The sequence below is a fragment of the Acanthochromis polyacanthus genome, chromosome 12 (genome assembly GCF_021347895.1).
Source record: "Acanthochromis polyacanthus isolate Apoly-LR-REF ecotype Palm Island chromosome 12, KAUST_Apoly_ChrSc, whole genome shotgun sequence".
NCBI lineage: Eukaryota > Metazoa > Chordata > Actinopteri > Pomacentridae > Acanthochromis > Acanthochromis polyacanthus.
The window spans coordinates 19,528,591-19,543,517 of record NC_067124.1 but is presented as its reverse complement, the minus strand read 5'-3'; the positions used below and the strand labels follow the sequence as shown (position 1 = coordinate 19,543,517).

Here is a 14,927-nt window from a genome sequence, read left to right as displayed (position 1 = left end):
GATAGCCATCAAGCGTACGTGCCTTTGTGTGTGTGTGTGTGCGTTAAGACTGAGCATGTATGTGGGAGGGGGCCATTCCTCTGTGATTGTAGTGAGCTGTCGGTGTACTTCAGTGTGTGTGTTCAATGACAACTGGTCTTTACGAGAGCATTCCTCTCCATCTCTGACCAGGCCAAGGCCTAATACTGTACATGAGCAATCAAAAAGCAGCACCTGCTTATTCGCTTTAACAAAGTAGTGACACACTTAAGCATTTCATATTTCCACCAGGTCACAAAGGTTACACTGCATCCTAATAATAACTGAGCAAGTGTTACATCAGCTCTTATGTAAAGCCCACATCCATTGTGAAACCGTTTAAACAATTAGCTATTTTACTGAAACCCCTCTGACCAAGAAGAGAGGAGCAGTCATAATGTGACCTCACCCCAAAGTGGGCATCTTCAGCGTCCATACCGAAAACCAGGGGGGCCCACACCTGTCAATCACATGATGGTGATTATCAGAAAGAAAGTGTGGTAGGTTTAATGAACCAGGATGAGGTTAAATAGTAGTGTCATACCACAGTCAGCACAGCAGGTAATGAGGAGAGATAAGCAGGTGACTTTTTTTTTTTTTAATAGAACAAACCTGAGTGCGAAGTTCATCCACTGTGAGTACGCATCCAGCATTTTTGGTGCACACAAAGAATCTCCACAGCACAGACATTTTCTGATTGGCTACAATGGTAAAACCACTGACCAATGGAGGAAAAATGTCTTGGTCTCAGAAGGCACAGAACAAGGTTCAAGGTTTAACGACTCAAGGTTACTTTATTCATACCCATGGGCAGATTTGTTGAGCTGAAAAAATGATTGCATTTTGCATTCCATTACAAAACACACCTTGAACCTGACAGGCAGGTACTTGATTAAGAGACAAGACAAAAAAGTGTTCAGTGGTCCATCATTCATATAGCCGCGAGGATAAGTAAAAAGATAAGATCAAGATTAATAAAAAACATAAAACAATAAAAAAAAAACATAGGGAAACAAAAGCAATCCCTGGGATAAAAACCAGAATAAGAACATCAAATTTGAAAGTCATAATAATAAATAAAGCTAAGAAATACGATAAATAAATAACATAAAATAAAGTGCAATGTCACTACTTCTTATTGAGCTCAGTCACAGCGACAGGAGCAAAGTTGCTTTTATAACGCTTTGTTCTGCATCTTGGGACTAAAAACCTCCATCCAGAGAGAAGAAGCTGAAATTCACCCCATAGAGAAAGGGAGTCATCATTAAGAATTGATAAAGCCATCCTCTGTACTTGCTTAGTGTACAGGGAGGCTGGACAAGACTATGACTCATCAATCAGGCGACTGGAACAGACATGGAACCTCCAAAGTTTCATGTCTCAATAGGTCAGAGCTGTTTGGCAACACAAAGGGCATCTACGCAATATTAGTAGGCAGTTTCAATGTTGTGGCTGATCAGTGAATAACTCTAACGATGAAATAAAAACAATAAATGCTATGAAGAAGAGAGATAAATGTATGCTGTGCAAAAGCCAATATGCTGCAAGCGACATGTCTTAAACCATTAAATCTTGTGCTCTGAATGACACTCAGTGTCTGATATGTTACATAGTTTAAGATTCTTAAAACTACCTTTGTGGCTTCACACTCATTGACAAATCCAGAAGCCATGAATACACAAATATTTTTTAATTTAATGTTTAACTGCTGGACTCCTGCATTGAAAGCCTCTGCAAATGTGCACCAGAAGGTTCCAGTTTTCAAATCACACTTGAGCAAGCTGCATATTGAAGCATGACTGGCTTCAAAACTCATTAAGTCATAAAATCCTGCTTTCTAGTCACATGTTGAAGTCAGATGTGTAATGTGAGCCCAGTTCTTTCCTTCTTCAGTAGCTGAATGTTTAAAAAAAAAAAAAAAAGCCTTCAAGTGTCAAACTCTGCACATGCATCATATGGCACAGTGAACATCAAACATCTCAAAGATGCAACAATAAAACAAAACACATTTGTGACTCAAGGAGAAGATTAACAGGCCTGAACTCTTGTTGGTACTAACCAACACTTTTTTTTTTTTAAATTTTTGCAGTGTGGCACTGTATACCAGTGCGGCTATACATAAATGCACCTCATTTCTGACCACACCCAAACACACTCATCACTGAATCAGTCGAGGTGAAATAAGCTTTGGTATTTCACCCAGAGAGGGTAGCAAAACTCATCTGGCATTTTACACCCAGGAGCGAAGCAATTATTTTAGAAGAGGTGTAGAATTTCAGAACTTGTGATTTTGTGGCCTCCTAGTGGTAGTAAGGCGGTGTGGAGGTCAAGCATGCTTACACGGGGATGACTGAAGTGTTACCCTTTCATTTATGCATTTGTAGCAACAGAATATCAACAGTAACTGTCACATATTTATCTAACGCCATCGCAGAACTGCATGCAGCACAAGAATTCTTCCTTGCGGACGACGCACCTGTCTGAGAATAGCTTCTTTGCTCCATGCATGATTAAAGCAAATCAAAATTCGATGTGAGAAATGAAAGTTGTTGGCTTTTACATGAAGAAAAAACAGATGGTTTAATTCCTCAGCAGAAGCAAACTGGAGTTCACAAATAGCTGGGATCATGAACAGCTATGCACAAATTTGTTCAAAAAGTAATACATTGAAGTAAGGTAATTCTGATGAATTAGTCCACGTTTGTTCTTAACAAAACAATGTCAATCCCGAAGACACAACTCTAACTCAATAACGGGCTCACTCAGTTAGGATAACTATAAGCTAACTCTGGATTACGGCTGGGTTGTTTACATTTGTTTATGAGATTCAAATATTTGGTTCACACAGACTGTCACTTTGTGCTTTCCTGTTAGCTTCTAGTGATTTGAATGTAAACATCAGCAGAACTCCAGAACTCCTGACACCACCGCACTGTGACATGACTGCTGATGGCATCATACTTTGATGACATCAGAGATGATGTCAGAGATACCAGAACAGAGTTTGTATATACTGGACTGACAGCTCTGCTTGTATGTGTTGAGACAATCTCCGTGCAATTACAAAACAAACTTTCTACCAGCTGATATTCGACTGCGAGAACATCTTCAGCAAGGAACACAACAGAAGATCAGCTACGTCAGGAACATGTCTGCCAGAAACGATAACGAAGTTCTTCTCAAGCAGGTGGAGGAGCTGAAGGCTCAGCTGGAAAGAACCAAGGAACAGTGTCGGTCTCAGGTGCAACAAATCCATAAGCTCACCTGCGACCTTCTCAAGTCAGAGGACAAAGACAAGACTGCTGCTGATGAACTCCACCATCTAAACAATGAGCTTCACAGCGAGAGGGTCAATGGACAGAAGCTGGATGAACAAGTCCAGCATCTCAAGAAAGAGCTCTACTATGAGAAGGCTGCCGCTTCAGAAATGCATGAAGAACTCAGGATCACAGCTCACGAGATGGTTGAACAAATTCAAAGTTTGATCAACAAGCTCAACAACGAGAGGGCCAATAGACAGAAGCTGGAAGAAGAAGTCCAACGTTTGACGAACAACGAACTGATGGTCCAACAACTGACCTCAGCAAAGCCAAAGAAGAGGTCAGTCAGGGCCTCCACATAGAAGGTCCACAAGAGGACGAGGTGTTGGAGGATGCAAACGAGTTCCTTCCACCTGTCCAGGTTGAGAAACCATTAGAAGATCCACAGGATGATGTGTTCGAGGACGCCAGTGGGTTCCTTCCAACTCTTTAGGCACAGAAGCTGAAGGAAGATCCACCAGAGGACGAGGTGTTCGAGGATGCTAATGAGGTCATTCCACTTGTCCAGGTAGAAGAACTGAAGGAAGCTCCACAAGAGAATGAGGTGTTCGAGGATGCTATTGAGTTCCTTCCACCTGTCCAGTCGGGTTGGACCTGAATAACCGAACATTTGGTCGTGACGATGGTATCCGAATATTAATTTTGAGATCAGAATATTCCCCGGCGCCTCCCCGAAAAAGAATCAGAGAAAGAAATGATTAACTAATGTGTTAACTGTGAATTTAAGGTAAAAACTATAAATTAAGTGTAAACTACAACAAAATATAATTTTTTTTATTGCATTCAATTCAGCAAAAATAGCATTTTTAACAGATCTTTGCAGCTAATTAAAAGAATATATATGCACATTCAGAATTGATACATGGTCAGTCATTTTTTTAATAAATGACTGATATCTAGTAAAAATGTTGTCAGGTTAAACTAAAATAAATATTAATTTACCATTTTAAAATAAAACAGGCCGAAATTGTGAATAATGTCTACCTGTGTATTTTTCTAATCGCTGTGGCCCCTGGGTCTGGGTTCTAAAACGTTCTAAACGAGGTGATTTTGTGTTTCAGAAAGTGTCGCCAGACAGCAGCTCCAGTCTGGACCGTAACTCCCAGAATCCTTCACCCAGCTTCCCCACACAGTTAGAACCAGTAGTCCGGTGAGTCGCTGCTCCAGTAACCCACTGGTTTAGTTTAGTAGCAAAAACTTAATCACTTTGAGTCATTTTATAAGTAAAAACTGACCAAATTATCTAATTGCAGCTTCTTAATGGTGAATATTTTCGAGTTTCTTTCCTCTGGCAGTAAACTGAAGATCTTTGGACAAAGCAAGACATTTGAGGAAACTCTGATCCACATTTCTGCCATTTTTGAGGCCAAAAACTAATTTGATTATCTGAAAAACCATAGTAATAACGCGACAAAGTGCAACTAGAATGCAATTAATGATTTTATTTTGTCAATTTGTTAATCCTTCTTAAATAGATTACCTGAACTTGACTGCAGTGGAATGCTGTATAATTCAAACTGTGGCACGCATGATTTTGTGTCAGATAAAGCAGTTGTGAAGGCTATTTTGCTGCTGCTCACATGTAGACAGGCAAATAACAATTCATCAAGAAAAATACTGTGAGAAAACTACTAAAAACGCTAAAATTAGAATCCTTTGCTATTACTGGGTGCACCTGGCCACAGAATCCATTGTCTAAGCATAGGTCACTGTTGTCTTCTTATACTTGCTCACAATAGGCTGTGTCCTGTCCTCTATATGCTATGAGGGCAGCGTCCAAAAATAGCAGAGCGGCTAATGGCTATAGCTTGCTGTGTTTGTACCGATGTTTATCTGGCTCACTCATCAGGCCACAGTCTCATTAGTGTGACTGGGGGATTCCTACTAGCACTGCTGCTCCTCCACTCCTTCAGCGGCTGCTCCCTAGGTACAGATAAGAAAAAAAGAAAACCGGGGAAGGTGGCAAATGGGGAGGCATACATGCAGGAAGTGGGTGTAATTTCCTCAGGAAGCTATCAGAGTCGTTTCCTGTATGACCTATCAGATGAGAAGAGAGAGAGAGAAAGCAATACAGACACAGAAGGAGACGAGAAAGAGAGTGAGAAAATCTGAAAAAATAGGAGCCCACAAGTGTTTCCGTAAGAAACATGACAGACAAAAGTACATCAAATAAGCCTCCTGTGCCACTCGGCTTCAGGTTCACATGGGAACCAGAAAAGGAAGTTACCGCACAGCATAAACGAAACTGACAATTGAGGAACAGAGCTCGTGAAGGAATGAATGTGAACAGTAGAGGATGACTTATCAGTACAAGGTTTAGGGGCACATTTTGCAAACATTTTTGGATGCCACATAGATTATAATTCTGCTAAAACAATTGCTGCAACAATGAAAAACAAATAAATTACAGCAAAATGCACAGACATAACAAAGCTAAAAGAAATTTGCCTGATTGGTGTCACCTTAAATTGCAATAAAATGCATTTCTAGCTCTTCTAATACTTGTAAGCCTCACTGTGCCAGCAAGAACCATCCTATAATAACCCTACAGCAACACAGAAAATAAAAGCAATGAGGCTTGTAAGAAAGGACGTGGTTGAGGAGATGGAGTGTGGTGTGGAAAAGAAATTAAAAGACAGGACACACTGTAACAGGAAATAAAGAACAAGGCAGCAACAGCGGACTGAACACTGACCTACATCTGAAAGCTTACAAACTACACATCTGCTTCAGGCACAGACATTACATTCTTCCAACCTTGACCAAATGATTTTGGCTGCGGCTGGCAGAGTGACCAGCATCTGAGTGTAAAGACACCTGAAGGCATCATTGACTACAGAGCAAGTGTGGTGTGTACGTATCTTTATATTTAGCATGCAGGCGGTAATCACAGTGTAGTGGTTACATAACTGAAAGGTGTGCATGTGTACAAAAAAAAGAAAGCATAGCATAGCATGGGTGTGAGTTCATGCACCGGAGGGTGACAAAAAGGGGTCAAGCAGTTCATGTGTGATGTGTAAATGCTGAACTTTAATTAGTGTAATAGAGGGAGTGTCAGATGAATGTTCCCAAACTATCAGATATGTCTAAAAACATGAAATAACAACTTAAAGGAATCAAAGGTTTTATTTGACCTAGGAAAACGGAGAGTGGCATATTCATACAAGTGTGCTAAAAGAGTATTATACAATAAAGAATCATTAAACAAACAGTACAAACAAGATTGGATGACAAATTCCTATCCATATGGCACAAGGGGTCCCTGAACAGTTTATTGATGAGGAAAATGATGTCAGTCATATGCAATGACCTTCACATTTCACACAGTTACAAAATCTCAAATTACCTGGACACATATGTGTGACGTTAGACCGCTGTGTTTGATAACGGTCAGCCACCTTCATCAAAACACAAGATATGGGAATATCTTTGCAAAGAATGTTTCGTCCAACCACTAGAGTTCCAGAGACCAAAGAATGTCATGGTTGCACATGGTAATCTAACATCTTACCGAGACACTTTATGTTGGACAAGCTAAGTAATAATGAGTAATATTACAAAATACGTTTGACTATAATTGTTAGGGTGACAGCTCTTTTGTGAAACCAAGTGATGAAGTCACAGACAGACGAACACTTTCCAACCAACTCTGATGTCTTAAGTCTACAAAAACAACAACTGTGATGTCATCAGTGTTATCTTGAATTTGGTGCAAGTCGTGGGTGTGTGCCATACATAGAGCGTCTAAAGACAGACACTGTGGAGGTGCATTATGGGATGTGGAAAGTAGAATTCAGTGTTTTGTCATTTGACCCATATTAGTGACAGAAAGTCAGCAATTGTCAACATCTACTGCGTTAGTATTGACAATTATCTGTTAAAAATAATCTCTCAACATGGTCCAACCTTACATAACACTATTAGTGGATGAATCCCTTAAAGTACAACTGAATACATCAGACCACCAGACAACAAAAGCCTCTTAAATTATTCTACAAACATCGACTTGATTGAAAATTATAGTCATCAATTCACAAATATAGGACATTTCCACATAACAAGGCATAATGTGACTGACTGCATGTTAGTTCAGTGATAAAAGGGCAACAGAACACAGGTCTGAACATTACAGGGGACAAAGTTATCCAAGAAAGCTTGTCATTGCACTGACAGTAAGCAAACAACACTGGAGACGGTGCATTGCGAGATACTGATAATAGTCCTGCACACAGAGTACAAGAACAGAGGAAGTGACATCAGTGTATGCATGTAAGAGGGAGTGGCTCATCTGGGCAGAATGTACTGTATGAAAATATGCCCATTCAGACATATTTTCCTCCTCAGGTTTGCTGCGGCATGCTTTCTCTTTTTCCATCCATTTTTTTCCGCAAGGTTCATTTCTAAGTACTCCTTCCTTTCCTCTCTCTTAACCTTCATCTCCTCCACCTTGAATTTAAAATAAAGCAGCCCTTGTACACTCGCTCTGAAACAGCCGGTGCATTCATAGCCAGTAGACAAGGGCCAATTATGTAATTTAACGACCATTACGTAGTGGCTAAAATAAGATTATGGTCAATAGCGCCAGCAAAACACAGGCAGGCTTTTTCATGACTTCACTAGACTCTACCTTACATATTGCTCACTACTCCTCTTACAACAGGAATCATGCTGTTGAAGAGCGCTTGTTGCAACATTGTTGTTTTACTGCCATGACCTTTTCATGTTTTTACTGCTCCAGAGAACCAACGACTTGCTCTTCATTTTAGCCGAATACACTCAGAGGTTTGTACTGATACTAAACGTGACACCCCCCCACCCACCCACCCAACTGTTCAGCACAACACTGCCCAGCGTCTGTTAACATTTTAAAGATGTTCAACAAGGTATCCCATACAACAAGATACACCCTCCTCTTCACACACGTGCTTTATTTTCTTGCCTCTACATCCAGCTAAAGTACACTTAACTGCTATAGTTCAACAAAGGGCCAAACCAAAGCCCCTGCTCTTTTTTCCCTCTCCTTATCCCCATATAGAGGTCACTGGCTTCATGGAAACAGTTGATAGGCCAGGGCAAATTGACTGGCATGGATCGACGGCTCACAGTGAACCTCCAGCTTGGCCTAACTGCTTTCATGTGTGTGCAGACGCAATCGCTGAAACCAGAAAGCCTTTTCACAGATGTTATGTGTACTAGAATGTCCAGTGGGTTCATTTGTAGCTGGTTTTCAAGACGGTACCAAACGAAGCTGAAATGCGGAGGCTCTGGGCTGAATATTACTGGAAGGAATTCAGTCAGTCCAGAACCAAAGCTGCTGGGGAGAACATTGCCAAAAATGCCTCTGTACTCGGACACACCTTGGTTCATGATGCTGCACACATTTCATGCCAGTGTGTGTGTGGGCAATCCTGATATGCAACATTCTTCTCTTCCTCTCAGGATAGACCTATTACTAAGGCATCAAGGGATAACTGTCCTCATTACAGACAGTTATCTGCATTGATCACAATCAATGTTTTGTCTCAGAGCTGAACAATCAGACTGCTGGGTTTCATATTTGATACTCAAAAGCAAATATCGTTCATGGTACAAGAGGTGTCTGCAAAATCAGCTTCACCCTTCTATAATACGGTCAATGGACAGGTTCCAGAAAAAAGATTTAAAAAGTGAGGCAGCAGAAGCAGAGATATCCCTACATTCTTCTTTCTTGCTTGACCCTCGTGTCTAAATTAGCCTCAGTGTATGTCCTGCTTTGTAGGTAAGCACGCCAAAAATGCACTGCAAAGAATATTTGTTGTTTTTTTTAGTGATATATAGATAAGATTTAGAGGTTTGGACCATTGGTTGAATAAAATAAGCAGCGAAAATTATTATTTTTTTGCTACTTTCCAAAATTATCAAAGTAATCAAGGATGAAAATTAGCCCTCGTGTCGTCCTGCGGGTCAAAATTGACCCATTTTAAAGTTTGAAAATGTGGAAAAAATATATATTTTCACAGTGAAACTTCTGATGTCCACATTTTCAACATTTCTGGGAAATCTTTGAATATTTTTTGGTGGAAAAAAAAAGAATGTTAAAAATGTCTCTTAAGAACATTCACAAAAAATGTTTTTGGTTGATTTTATTGTGAATGTTCTTAAAGAAAATATTTGAAGTTTGACTGATATATATGTAATCATTTTAGATATTTTTAGGATTTTTTTTTGGATGATTTTTACTCATTTTTAAAAAAATATTTACAAGAATTCTCTTGCCAAATTTGGGGGATTTTTTTTTTTTTAAAACTTTCAAGGGAAACTTTTAAGGAATTATTGGAATTTTCTTCCTGATGGTTTTGCAAATTTTCAGAAATTTGGGGAATTTTTTGCCGAATTTTTGGATTTTTTTCAGACAAGGAAACAATATTTTTATTGCCCGTAAATGAGAAGAACAGGAGGGTTAAAGTAAGTAGAAGTGCTGCTATCACGAGCACATTTAAGGCTTTATCTCCTAATAGATGAAGGTTTAATAACAGGCTCCATCTATCAGGAGAAGCATTCAAATTATTTTGGGTATGTCGCATTGATCGTGTGCCTGTGCACTTCACAGGAAAGGTTGTACGATCGGATCTACTTCTCTAAGTACAACAGCTACCACATGCATAGATCCAAGCTGAAATTAGGCTCCCTCTTCTCCTGCTTCTTCTACAGTTTTACTTTTTCTTATCTTTGTCAACTTTTCTTAATATGTGTGATGACAACACCTGACAAAGATGTTGTAATCATCAAAACAAAGTTAACAAAACTGAATCAGCACCAAATATCTGAGATGCAGTAAAAATAGTGGCAGAAACGAAACGAAGGTGTCCTGTGCAATCGAAAGAAAAAAAATATTCAAAATTACCATGGAAAGTCTGCAAACAGTATGGCACTGTAGTTATAACAATAAGACAAATCCAACATCCTTATTTTTTGGTTTTCAAAGGGCTGAGCACTAACACGGCCTCCACACATTCACTTGACTAAAGGACCTTTCTCACCCCCTCCTCCCCCCAATCTTTCACTCCTCAAGAGTAAACATCATCTGTGGAGTCTAGTCAAGCTTTTTCCACTCTGACTCTCAAATGAAAGACCTCATTCTCTGCTTCCTCACTCTCTAAATCGTACGCTCGCCGTCACATCAGCTTTCCAGCCGTCCCTCTGACTCACACTGAGACAGATGGATGGAACTCTTTCCATTTTCTACCTTTCCTCAGAGTGTGAGCAACAAGATGCAGCAGCCCAGGTCCAACTTGTACGAAATCCTCTAATAATTAAGAGTGAGAGCACATAAAGACTAAGACAGAGATTGCATTCGTTTTGGCCCCTGATGGGGTCATTCAGTCGTGGGGGATGTCACTGCTGCACACCCATGACTCACACACTCTGGCCACACAGACTGAGAGCAGGGAGCCTTATCTAGTTTTACTTCTACTGAATGATAGCAAAGAGAGGACAGAAACTGGCAGGTGAATATTCAGAGCTAGTATGTACGGTAGTATGACTACGCTTACACAACAGGACGACTGAACAGTGGTCATTATGGCTCAGCTTTGTAATAAACTGCTAATAAGTCATACAAAGAACAAAGTTTTGTCTGACTTAAAATGCTACGTCAACTCAGAGAAGTAACAGCAGAAGTCAGTATTGACAACTACTCGGCTTCTTTAATGTTTTATTTTCTACAGCTATTTTTACACACAAATTCAATATACTAACTGAGAAATTCACTCGTGATAAATTAATAAATTCAGCCATTGTCATCTGTATGTACATCCCTCAAAATGTCTCTGGTGCTGTCAGTCTTTGCACTGTTTTTTCTGTTTATTTCACGTTCTTCTGCAAAAGAGGTTTCTGACCTCAGTGTGACTTACTTCCATCAAAATGTTCTGCTACAGAGCCTTCTCTGAAAATTCAGCTCGAAACCCGAGCAGATCAATAACCAGATAGGGATGTCTGCTTGATGCTAACCCAGTTAATAATCGGGGCTGGACATTGTGTTTTGTTTTTTTCCAGGGTCGATACCAATATCAGTTATTATCAGTTAAGGAGACCCATGACTAATATTTGGAACCAATATACATGCATTTGCACTAAAAATTTTAATCTTGCCTTCAAAATTTTGAATAACAGAAAGTCTAACACGAAGCGCTGTTAAACTGCCCTCATTTATGTTCTACGTCATTTTAATAAAGAGTCTGTTCAACGGCTATTACTCTTGATCAGACTGTGCTGTAGGTAGGACCACGGATGTTAGCGACTAACTGATCGTATATTAACAATTTAATCTTTCAACAGCAACTAAACTAAAGGTATGAATGTATATGTTGCTCTTTTCTGACTATAAATACATTTCAGGGGCAGTAATAAACACACAGCTTTTCTGGACTGATAAAGTTGATGAGACAGAATTTGTGAGCATCTGTTGGAGCTGAGCAGCTCCACTAACGTTAACTACGATAAACAAGTTATTCCATCATGTAGATCAGGTTAGGCTTATTTTATATAAAACCAATATGACTCAAGTCGACAGTGAAGACATGAATAATATCGTAGATTATCTAATGTGGAAATAGAGGCTTGTTTGTTGGCCCAGTTGTTAAATAGCTTTAAATTCTTGCATTTAAATAAAAAAAAGCCTCACAAAAAAGCACAGAGATAATCGGAAAAATGACGTTTATTGGATCTGACAAACAGCCATTCCAACAATCGGATGATCCCTTGTTGACCACAAACAAATCTCTGCCACACATACCACATGTAGGCACGAGCTATTCGCGCATACAGCTGCAGCAGCACATTACAGTGTACTACCGTGCTTAAGCCCGCTGAAATTAGGTGTGGTTTCAGGTATACTTGTGCCACAGGTGCAGCACAGCATATCTGCCTTCCATGCTTTACCCCATGCGCTTATTGGTAGGGTTAGGGGTATTTGCAGCTTCACCCCACCTCTCCCATGGAGCTCTTTCAGCAGGAATCAGTAGATTTCACTGAGAGAAGAGCAGCCCGGTCTGCTCTGTCTCTCATTATGTGCTGCCTGTTCGTCAAACTCACTGCAGCCAGAGAAGAATACCTGTGTTCCTTTGAAGTCCGAGCCTGACTACAGTAAATTATTAGGTTGCCATCAGAGCAAGCAACACAATGCTAGGCCCTTAGGACACCCCCTGGCTGTCTGTCTGTGGGTGCCATTAGCCGTCATTCCAGTTGCCGCGTATCTCTCATAGAGGCTAACGACGACCGTTACGTCTCGCTGTAGCACAACCCGAGTTTGTCTTCCTGCCCCCTGAGAGACGGTGGATGTGGGTGAGTTTATGTAGGCCTATAACAATAGAGAAAGAGTGAGAGACAGGGAGGGAGAGAGCAGCACAGCGGCTCAGATTAAATAGCCAACATTCCTTTAAAAGGAAGAGAAGGTAGCCTTTGGGCTCCAGACAAGCCTGCACTTGTAAAACGTGGGGAGGGAGAGAGAGAGAGATGACAAGTGCAGGGCTCCTCTAGTCTAACAGAGCGTAACAGGAAGTGGCAGGGCCTGCTTCACACGGGGCCTCTGGGGTGCAGCGGCAGCCTGGGAACACGTCACAGTCTCCAAAACCACCATCTGCAACGCCCTTAACACCCACCGTCTAATACTCAGCAAACCTAATCGCTTTTAACACTTGCTGGACTTATATGTTTGCTTTGACGACTCTTGTAAACTAAAAGTGTGGAGAAGCGAAAGTTAAAAAAAACAAGCAAGCACCAACTGGCCTGACAACCTGGTTTAAAAAAAAAAAAAGCTGAGTGATAAATAAAAACTTGACAGTTTACTGGCATGCACAACCCACACTCTGTTAGGTGAATGTAATGACTGCCGCACTAGATGGAGAGTAATTGCAGTTTCCTGTGAGCACAGGAAACTATTGCCTTTTCTGCACAGGCGATGCTCTCTGTCTGACAAAGCAAAGTCGTCAGGGCTAATCAATTATTTTCAGACACTAATTATTGAACATTGTCTGCACTGAAGCTTCCACGCCATATAGGTTGATCTGATTAGCTGTATAGAAAAAAAATGATGGTGGGGAGCTGGGAGGGACTCATTCCATATTGTGCAGCAAGAATGAGGCCTCCTTTCATGTGGAGCCAAAATAAAAGTGTTGACAAATAAATAAGAGGAAAAAGTAGGGCTTGATCTGGCCAATTCTCTAACCCCAGTGCTCCTAGTTGTGTGTATCCATGCATCACATGGAGGTGAGTGGAAATAATAAATGACAATTTATTAGGTCAAATACAAACAGGCTCACATTCTTTAAGCTGCACTCCCCTAATTAGAATCTACTCATTTAATAACCTTCAGAAGCATATTCTTTCAAAGGAGATGAAAAAAATACAGAACATTTCACAAGGTCGCCAGCTATAAACATCACACTGACTGCCCATGACACAACATAACTCCCCCTGCGAATATTAAAGTGATTTGTTGTGTGGGATAAAAGCAAACCGAGTCGTAAAAAATCCTCCATGCCTTTGCCAGAAATTACACACGGTCCAACTTTGCTACCTGAAGTTGTAACGACTAACTCGCCTGAGCTTCAAGTCTCTGACACACAGCACAAGCTGTCGAAGAGAATCCCAACTCTGCTCCACTGCTGCAGGGATTCTGTCGAAATGGTAAATAAACACCAACTCGACTTTATCCAGAAAAGACGACATGCCGAGTACAGCATTCCTGTATGCGGACGCTGCCGTCTGCTGCTCGGGCTGTAGGGGGATAAGCCATTACTCTTTTCTAAAGCAAATATCAATGGCGAGTTCAAGCAACGCAGACAAAACCGTAGAAATCCACAAGTTTTATAAATGTAACTCGGTGTTATGTTTAAATGATGTACTCACCCGCAAATACAGAGAAAACGACAGGCGAAGCGTCTAATGAGTTTCCTGTTCGAAAGTTGCCGTGTGTCAGTGGGGGAAAAAAAAAAAAAAACATTGTACGCGGAAGTACACATCCAAAAAAAAGAAGAAGAAGCACACGGTGATTTGAAAGTTTGGCTCTTTGATATTTGAAACGGTCCAATATAATGCAAAAATAACGTAACTGTCTTTTTTGTTTTGTGTGTTTTACGGCTTGGCTATCTTTATTTTTTTTAAGTAATCCATCTAAACAACTTGTTTCCGCACTGTGTTACACAGTAACTCGTCCCCACTGAGCCCACAGTAACTAGCGCTACATTTGCATATGTACCTGGTTTATATCTAGGAAAACATTTATGAATATCTGAACGAGATTTTTAAAACAGAAAACAATTCCGTGCATGTTATTTGCATGTTTGTTGTTGGTTACCAGAACAAGACTATCCTCAGCGAACAAAATTTACTAATTCTGATCATAGTAACCCAGTCGTGGACTGAGGGGATGGTAAAAAGTTGATCTCATTCATCATCGCTATTATTAAAAAGAAAATGAGTTTCTCTGTCTAAACGAGCGTCTACACAGATCAAATGTGTAGAGCATCAGTCACCGATGTGTGAGGTCTTATCTATCCAGTACCTGCAAGTAAATAAATCACACAATAGTACCATCCTGCTCTGAAGAGA

General features: G+C 40.4%; 1 protein-coding gene across 2 annotated transcripts in view; it reads right to left on the bottom strand.

The window, feature by feature from the left end:
• The window catches only part of arhgef1b (Rho guanine nucleotide exchange factor (GEF) 1b), a 41,034-nt gene extending 26,727 nt beyond the window's left edge, over positions 1-14,307 (bottom strand). Inside the window, exon 1 of one of the 2 annotated variants that reach the window (XM_022198013.2) lies at positions 14,226-14,307. The gene's annotated coding sequence lies outside the window, so the exon portion shown is untranslated. The remainder of the gene's footprint in view (positions 1-14,225) is intronic. The other variant, XM_051956983.1, reaches the window with a different exon arrangement.
• Between the last annotated feature and the right edge of the window lie 620 nt (positions 14,308-14,927).